Genomic DNA, 8,905 nt, shown 5'->3' on the forward strand with positions numbered 1-8,905 from the left:
GAGGTGAGTGTGTACGTATGGTGTTCTCTTTCTCTCCTCATACTCACCAGATAATGTAGTGGGGAGAACCCACTAGATAAAGAAGTCCGGCGCCTCCTTCACTAGTGGTGTGGCCTAAACTTTAAAACCACCTCTTGCCATTTATTTATGGGCCTTTGAGATTTAATGTAGGAATTTCAGAAATATACATGGGCCATGCTCATTGTTCTAACAGCATCCACGCATATTCTCTCCTCGATTCTTCGATTGCTATTCGTCGGAATATGCCTATCTGTGATCTAGTTTGACAATGGTGAAAGCGGATTTTGATTTTTGTGCTAGGTTTGGAAGTAAACAAAATTAATGTTTGAAACTGATGGCTCAATATGATTTGTTGGTGATTTTGATCTGTAGTACTCCCTTCGTCCCATTTTAATTAGCGCTGAAATGCATGTATCTAGCACTGAAATATATTTAGGTACATCCATTTCAGCGTGAATTAATATGATGCGGAGGGAGTATGTAGTATGGTACGAGTTCAATCGAAGATTGGATTTCAAAAGGCTCACAAGCGCTCTGTAGCATCCATATGAGTAACAGGATATCCTTTATTAAACGGCCGGATACAACAAAAGCACGAGTGTGCAACCTGGTCTTTTCATTGGTTTTCTCTTTGTTTATATAGGCCAAAAAGGCTTTTACATCACTTGGACAGATGGACTTGACACCCAAAACCACACGGTAACATGCCTAACACGATGCAACCAGGACCTGTTTACACCTGAAACAGAACTATACCGGACTCGAACATAAGCGGCGAGCTAAAACTTCCTCCGTCCCAAAATAACCATCGCTCAAATGGGTGTATCTAACACTGAAATATGTCTAGATACATCTGTTTTACCAACAGTTATTTTCTGACGAAGGGAGTACAAAACGACGAACTTCAGTCAGACCTTCTTCCACACTAGATCTTCTTTCAACGGGGAGGAATGATAGACATACAGTACAATGCTGATTTAACGGCAGCAATAATGACCCGGCCCATTAGGATCGCCTCCGGTATAATCTGCAAAACGATTAATCACATGCAAACTGGTATTGACAATTATGGGAATAACTGGTAACACCTTACTGTCAACATGATAAACAGAATTTCTATCTAGCGCTTCAAGTAGAACAAGCATTTGTAGAACGAAGTACACAATGAGTCCAGAGAGAAAACAATTATATAACAAAAAAAGGGGCATAGATGCATGGTACATCATCGATTTTATTAATTTTAATCAATCTCATCTAACTAACCATATCTTTTTGTGCATTGTTTTGTGATTGAACAGAAAATAGGGGGTGAGGTATTTAATTGAAATCCTCCTCAGGCTATATCATGACGAGCCTTCCGGTTTCATATCCCACAAATCAATATGATTAACATTACAATAATGAGTGAGAACTTAGATTAATACGGACCCAATGAAACTTTTGAGGTTTATGTGTTACTAAGCCCAATTAAATTGTTTCATCGATTAAAACAGTAAGGATGGTCTGTCTATCATATATAGTTGTCGATTAAAAAAACCCTTAACTGGTTAGATATTATGATGGAATGTCTGGAGCACGTACATTTGCTGTAGATGGGGACTCCGCGGCCGTAACCTGCAGAGATTCCCAGAATGAGCTCCAGTATAACAAGGAGAAGGACCATCTTCATGTACTGGAACCTCCCACTCGAAGCCATGATATGGCAAAACAGTCTTTTGCACAACGACCACTCTCTTCTCTTGTATGGTCATGCACCCTGCCGCTTCTTGGTCTATATATAATGGTTTTGTAGAGATGCTTGAATTTTAGGCGGTATGGATTGGACGCACACGCACAAATTTGAATTGATGTCTCAACTGTCAGCACACACCAATGGATCGTCCGGAATAATGGTTTATGGAGGTCAATTCAAGTATGAACGCACGCTCTACTTGACTTTCAACATTTGTAGCTGGCATGGACGCAGACACGCTGCAGACTTTGAATAGTTGCCCACTGATTCGTGGCATAGCTCGCACGCAGCAGCCGGTCAGCTGCTTTAGAGCGTCTACAGCCCCTAAACCCGTCTCAAATGCCAGGGAGGATTGCCGGTCACTAACAGGCCACAATAAATCGATCCATCCGGACGCCTCAAACGGGCATCAAACGGCCAGACTGAGCGGCACCCATCATATCTAGCAAAAAAATGGGATGGGTATGGGGCAGTCCAGGGGCATCGGGGCCCGTCGGCTTGGCCCAGTTTAGCCCACGCCTGCCCCACAAATATCCCCATCCTGAAAATCCTAGACCGCAGTGAATCCCAACTCCACTTCACTCCCCTCTCCGTCCACTCCACTTCCGATGCCCTCCGAACACATCCGATGGCCGGCGATCGAAGCAGCGTTGCCTCCGGTGGGGATTCCGGCTCCGACAACGACTCGCCTAGCCTGCTGCGCGAAGCGGAGCCCGGCGATGTGGAGGAGGTTGCCTTACGCATCGCATTGAGGCGTTCAATGGTCGACCAAGGCGGATCCGGCAGCGGCAGATCCACTTCGTCTGCGCCCGGTGCTCGTCGACGCAGCGTCGACGATGTCGCCGGCCCTTCCTGCCTGGCGCGCACCTCCAGCCACTCCGCTCCTCCAGGTACGCCACCCACCACCACCACCCTCTCGCCGGAGGAGGTGGTACCCGACCATCTTTGGTTCCTCGTGCCTGCGCTGGGGCCGGCACGCACTAAGACACCCTAGTTCGAGGCATGAGCAGCCCGGCGTGAGTGGCAGCTGGCGAGGGAGAGGGCAGTGGCGTGCGAGTCGATGTTCACGCCCCATCCTCGCGTGAGTGCGCCGGTCGATTCTGAGGCAGCGCTCCTCGCGTCAGTCCACCGCTGCTGTCTCACGACGGCGGAGACGGTGTGCGGCGCCTCCACCGCAAGAATGCCAAGGCGCTCTGACTCGTCATCGAGTTTTCGGAGCGCGAGGCAAGCAAGGAGGCGGCGGCGAAGGCAAAGGCGGCCCACCGTGCGAAGGAGCAGTATGGCCTACTCCGCTAGCTCTCGGGCATTAGCTGCAGCTCCGACTCGGATCTGGCGGACGGCTCCACCTCTAGCTCCCACGACGATGCGCCTCCGCATGCCGACGCCTACACGGAGGAGGGGCACAGCCGCACCGACAACTGGAAGGGGAAGGGGCCGGCGAGGAAATGGTGATTTCCTCCGCCCTTCCCCGTTCTGTTTGTAGTATCGATTTGCACTGTCCGCCGTTGAACTTCGATGAATTATGTTCTTTTTGTCCGGCTGATCCGATGAACTGCGCTTTGATCATGTGTTACCTAGCGTTGCATGAATCGCAGGATTAGAAGGTTTCAAATATGAGGGACGCGAGTGTGGAAGACAAAATATGCGGCATATGCCCGATCAATGCCGGCGGACGCGTTCGAGTGCAACCATGGGCGTTCGAGGGATCGCATTTGCCCATCAGGTTTGTAGATTCTCTCATCGACACTGTGTGCGACCAGCTCCTCGAGGCATTAAAGGACCGGGTGGGTCAACGAAGTCGAGCGCCAACTTGGAATAGTCGTAGCTTCACGCTCAACGTTGCTGCCTCTGGCGGGCCCACTGCCCTTGTCGCCGAGCTTGCGCATACTAAGAAGACTAGGTCCGTAAGTGTTCGATTTACCTGGTTTTTTTGGAAATTTTTTTACTGCCCTTGTTTGAGCGACACGTGTGCATGGTGGTTTCCTAGAGTGGATTGATTTTATTTTTTGCTTGGTGGGGTTATTTTAGCACGTTTGGTTCTGGGTGTGGTTGCCACGTCCGGTGCCCTTGTGTGGTTGACTGCCATTCCATCGATGGACACGTTGCCTTCTGGGCTTTTCTGGTGGGCTTCGTTTCCAGGATCTTCTCTTCTTGTCGATTGTCTCACGTTACCTTAAGCGGCGGTCTTTCAGATATTTTATCGGGTCTCCTCTCGTGAAGACTCGAGACGAGTGTGGTGCCACCGGTTGGCCGCCGTATATGCCTATAAAAGGGCTCTTCTCCTTCCTGACGGTCTCTGCCTCGCCTCCTCTCCCTACCGTCCCATCTACCGCACCCTTCCAACCTCGAGCTTCGCTAGTGGCAGACGTACGGCCGAGGAGATGAAGCAACGGCGGCGTGCCACCGCCACCTCCGATGCACAGCGGCCACGGCACCATCGGCACAAGATTCGCGTGGGGAGCCCAGCCGTCGAGCAAGAGAGGCCTACCAACGACCGGCCAGATTAGAGGTGAGGCGGATTCTGCTAGCAAGGCCCTCTCCCCTCTCTCATATTCTGCATGATCTGAGGCGGGAGGCGCTGAATCCTTCCCGATTTGGCCTTCTTCCTCCCCGATTTGGCCTTCTTTCCAGCCTCCACTCATCTCCGGTCCGTCATCGTTCAGTTCCCGTGACCCATGCACCGACGGAAGACCCTGGCCCCGCCTCCTCTAAACGTCGCAGTTCTTCTCCACGAAGATTGTGCCCTTCATAGTCTGACGGGGCGGTCACTGTTGTCAACATCTTCGTGCTCTTCCTTCACGAGGGAAATAGCAGATGGTGTCGTCCATGGCGTCGTCCCCAGCTCTAGCACGTCGGAGATGACGGGCCACCAGTCAACACGAGCTCTACCATGGTAGATCACTATGCACTTCTGCCTGCTTGCTTGGCCCTTTTTATTCAGATGTCCAATTCTTATTTTCTGATGTATTGTGTGAAGGTTTATGGCGAGGAGAGAAGAAGTGGTCGTTCGGGTTCTGCGAGAATGACAAGTGCAGGTAACTTGGAAATTCCGGATTTCGGTCTTCGTATTTACATCCGAGAGGAAAAGAAGTGTTGCACGGTCATATTTTATTTCAGAGTTAATATTCCATAATTGTATGATGAACTGAACCTGAACATTGAAAGTGGCACTTGCAATACACTAATTTTCAGTTTTTCTTGATACTTTATGAAAGAATATGTTGGCGGACATGGCAATACAGTTTCATGTCGACAACCACTCCAACTGGAGTATCCGTGGAAGTAAGAATATAGTAAACTGTCTGGGCCTCTGGTTGTAGTTAGTGTCATCTGTAATTTGTTTATGCTTCACACGTCAACTAATTAAATGTTGCACTGTTGATCTAAAAAAAAGTAGCACCACTGATATACTGTATGTAAGTATTGCAGGTTCATGTACACTATTGTTTGATAAATTGGTGGCAAATAGCTGTGTGAGCTTCATTTGGTCAGGTATTTTTTTGATATCCTACTTTCATCTGGTATAATTGCATGGGATGTAATTGGTTACTGCATTTTGCATGACATACTTTATTAATGTATATATTACTTGTATTTTTTTCCTTATTGCTTCTGTGCTATTGATTCTGCCACAGCAAATTTTATTTTGTTCTCTGGCGCAAAACCTTAACTTGACCTCTTGATTTATCAAGCTATCCAGCTACTGTCTTATATATTATCACACAAGATTTCATCAGACCCCGATGGTTTTAGTTTTTCATGATGGTTGGCGAAGTAGCTTCTCACCAAGCTATACTATGATGAGAGTAAAGTCAACATTTTTGTTGTTGCAAGGATCACAGAGAAAGGAATCACTATTCAATAGACAGCAGATTGATCTTTTGTAGCATCTTTCTTATAAATTAGTTTGGTTCATAATCAGTTCCACTTTCCAGGTTCTTTCGACTGCATGATACATGAGACATGGATTCCTATGGATTGTTCAAGTGCGTTCAGTGTTAACGGATGGAATACTGAATAGCCTTGGCCATAATGAGCAGGTGAGTCTTATCATCTTGCATCTTCGTCACATCTCATGCATTTCATATTGATATGGTACAAAACATGCAACAGAAGTGCTACTATATTTTTATTTCCTTGTCTCCTCTGATTTATTATCAAAGAAAAGAACCACATGTTGTTACTTGAAAGAGGCAAAGGTCTCAAAGATCTCAAAGTTCCTTCTTCATTTTTTAAGTTGGCAGTTCCAAACTTCACACAAGTATCTTCTCTTGTACATAGAAGAAGTACAATATGGTCGACTGCAGGTGCCTCCCCAGGGACACAGCTACTACCGTCACTGTTGAAAGAATCACAGTTGTACTGGAAGGTCCTTCCTGCTTGTTGTGTCTGCCTTCTCATCTTATTTATGATCGTTTATGTGAAGAAGCAGCAACAACTTGATTTGTTTTCTTGTGTAGTAATATGTGAGTTGCATTTGCAGACATATATGGTTCAAGTCACTCTATGTTAGTTAGATGTTATTAGTGTTTTTCTATCAGACATGGTTCTGCAATAGGCTTGACTGCCTAAGTCTCACTCAGATTTTAGACTTGATCAATAACTGCTTCCTTCCATTAAGATGTGAGGTCCCGATCCCAATGACAGAGCATCATCGCTGAACTAATGTTCCTGAGAGTTCACTATTTGATTTTGTTGAACCATGCAAGTTCAAAATTTGATGAAGCCATGCAACTGGTAGATGCTTCAACAAGGCATATATTTGCAGTGTTCGGTAAGTATCGTGTTCCTTCTGTACTCGATAAATTAGTGTTGTATTTGCCTGGTATGAGGAAGATAGTGCAATGCCGACAGATATAGTTGTATTTGCCGGGTGTTAGTTTACAAGTGTTGTGTCGAAAGCAGGTTGAGGAGAACACATATGCACGGCCAGCTGCGCGGATTAGGCGATGGAACCAATAACAGGAGAAAGGACGGAAAATATGAAGGAGATGGTGAGTCTGGCATTGGCAGTCGTCTGCAAATGTGTCATGGTCGGATTAGGTCCAGCTAATCAATTCTTTTTGGGCAGCACTAGAGAATTGATGAATGCATGTTGTACAATTGTCTATGATCTTCTCTGATTTTCTAACAAATGTGAAATGTTGATCAACTAATATTTGAGATGTAAATTGATATTCAATTGTAGAAATTGATATATGTACTTCCTTCATTCTCTGCTATTTTTTTATACTATGTGTTCATGCCTCAAGTCCAGATAGACAACTAAATAACAATTGTTCTTGCAATTTAGATATATTTAGTATTTTTTTCTTAAAAATCATTGAAAACTAACTTGAAAAGATTGCATGAATAGCATAAACACACTATTATTTCTATGTCTCTTCATGCTTTCAAATTCAAAGAGAACATTATAGCAATCCTGGTCATCAGGCCTCAATTTGTAATTTACTTTAGAAGTACTATATGAGGGATTTAACTCGACCAGACTGCGCATACACAATATGATCTCTTCCGCTGTCATGTTGAAACAAATCAACATATATATCATATATGCAAAATTATAATACCCCCGGAGACCCGTAATCAACTTGTGTATATATGAAAAATCACAATACCCTGAAGACCAATAGGGAAGAGATACATCACCGAGACAAACAAGCTGTCTCTGCCCTCTGTGACTACTGAGAGAAACCAGCAAGTTTCAACTTCTACCCTCTTGTCACAATATCACTGAGACAACCCAACAGGAAATTCCACCTCAGCTCTAAATATTGCGTTATAAAGATGAATAACTCAACCGGTATATCTAATCGTACTTCCCAGTTTCTTTGTATCCACGTTCGTATTATGTACAATTCTCATTAACAAACAACTAATAAACAACCAGGGCACAATCGTCTCTCTTGTACAAGGCTACTTAGCCACACAAGAATGGAGTAATCAGCTCCACAGGAATGGAGTAAGATCAAGGAAAAAGAATTAGAAATACAGAAACGGTAAAAAGCAAGCCTTGTCAAGGCGAACAAGAACCCTTAAAAAAGTTTGTCTCCAATTTTGAAATATTTTGCCATTCAGTCAAGAGTCAGAACATGCATACAACAACAACTTTAACATTGTCTGCACATGAAACAAACCACCAAAAACAAGAGCAGAAGAACTAGCTTCAACTCTCTATCACTACATCAAAGAAATAAACCCAGCCGGAGGATCAACATCTCAGGTCTGCATCCAGTTATCACTATCACTATGGTTTGTAGATCACTTATGTGCATGTATCAATTAAATGTACCCTTTCCTTGTATGATCTACTGTGTCACGAATCAAGTCTTGAATCAGTTTATCAAATATTACAACAAAACTAAATTGCTTCTCAATCAATGTGGCGCGGCGTGCCGCCGCGCACTACCCGCTAGTAGTTAGTCACAGCCGTAACCATCCACCCCACGTCAAGTGGCACACCTGATATTTTGCGATAATGACTATTGAAGACTCGTGACCATGATGCAGGCTCACAGGATGTGAAGGGGGTTTTCTTGTATAAGAAATGACTTTTTTTAAAATAGAAGAAATGTGAAAATAAACTTATCTTTTGGGTATACTGAAAAGTATGCTATTGTGCTAGATATGTAAGACTCGTATTTGCCCCTCCTGCAATGGGGAGGTACACTCTAGTTCACTGGGTATTCTACTATCCACCATTGCCTGACCAGACCAGGTATTATGACCAGGAGTTAGTTAATGGGATACCGAAATATGAAAATGACAAAACAGTACAAACCGGTAACAAGGATATCTACGTATATTGATAGGATTTCATCGCGGGGATACAAAAGAATTCTCGCCTCGGGTTTGGTAATGTATCACTAAGTTTTTTACCAAAAGGCTTTCGTTTGTAGTTTGTTGCTTTATATATACTAGCACAAATGCCCGTGCGTTGCAATAGAAGAAAAAATTAACGTGTAACTAAATTTGGTGAGAACCAGCTTCCAAACAGTGTTCGTTGGAGAAGCTACTACTCATTTTAAAGGGAGAAAAGAGGGAGTATCTAAATCTAAATACGTCTAGATCCATCCATTCCCCCGACAAGTATTTCTGGACGGAGGGAGTACATATAATGTGTTGGAAGTGCCCTTAGCCAAATCTGTATTT

At 44.6% G+C, this 8,905-nt stretch overlaps 1 long non-coding RNA gene across 3 annotated transcripts; it reads left to right on the plus strand.

Moving 5' to 3' along the window:
* The first annotated feature begins 4,066 nt into the window (after positions 1-4,066).
* LOC123039907 (uncharacterized) lies at positions 4,067-6,988 on the plus strand. Of its 3 annotated transcripts, none has more exons than XR_006418013.1 (6): positions 4,067-4,262; positions 4,417-4,646; positions 4,731-4,788; positions 5,183-5,245; positions 5,689-6,527; positions 6,659-6,988. It is a non-coding gene; the product is annotated as an uncharacterized lncRNA (long non-coding RNA). The 3 variants fall into 3 exon arrangements; XR_006418014.1 differs by having other exon boundaries at positions 5,689-5,793; positions 6,035-6,988; XR_006418012.1 differs by having other exon boundaries at positions 5,689-6,988.
* The last annotated feature ends 1,917 nt before the right edge of the window (positions 6,989-8,905 follow it).

The sequence above is a fragment of the Triticum aestivum genome, chromosome 2B, assembly GCF_018294505.1.
Source record: "Triticum aestivum cultivar Chinese Spring chromosome 2B, IWGSC CS RefSeq v2.1, whole genome shotgun sequence".
Taxonomy (NCBI): domain Eukaryota; kingdom Viridiplantae; phylum Streptophyta; class Magnoliopsida; order Poales; family Poaceae; genus Triticum; species Triticum aestivum.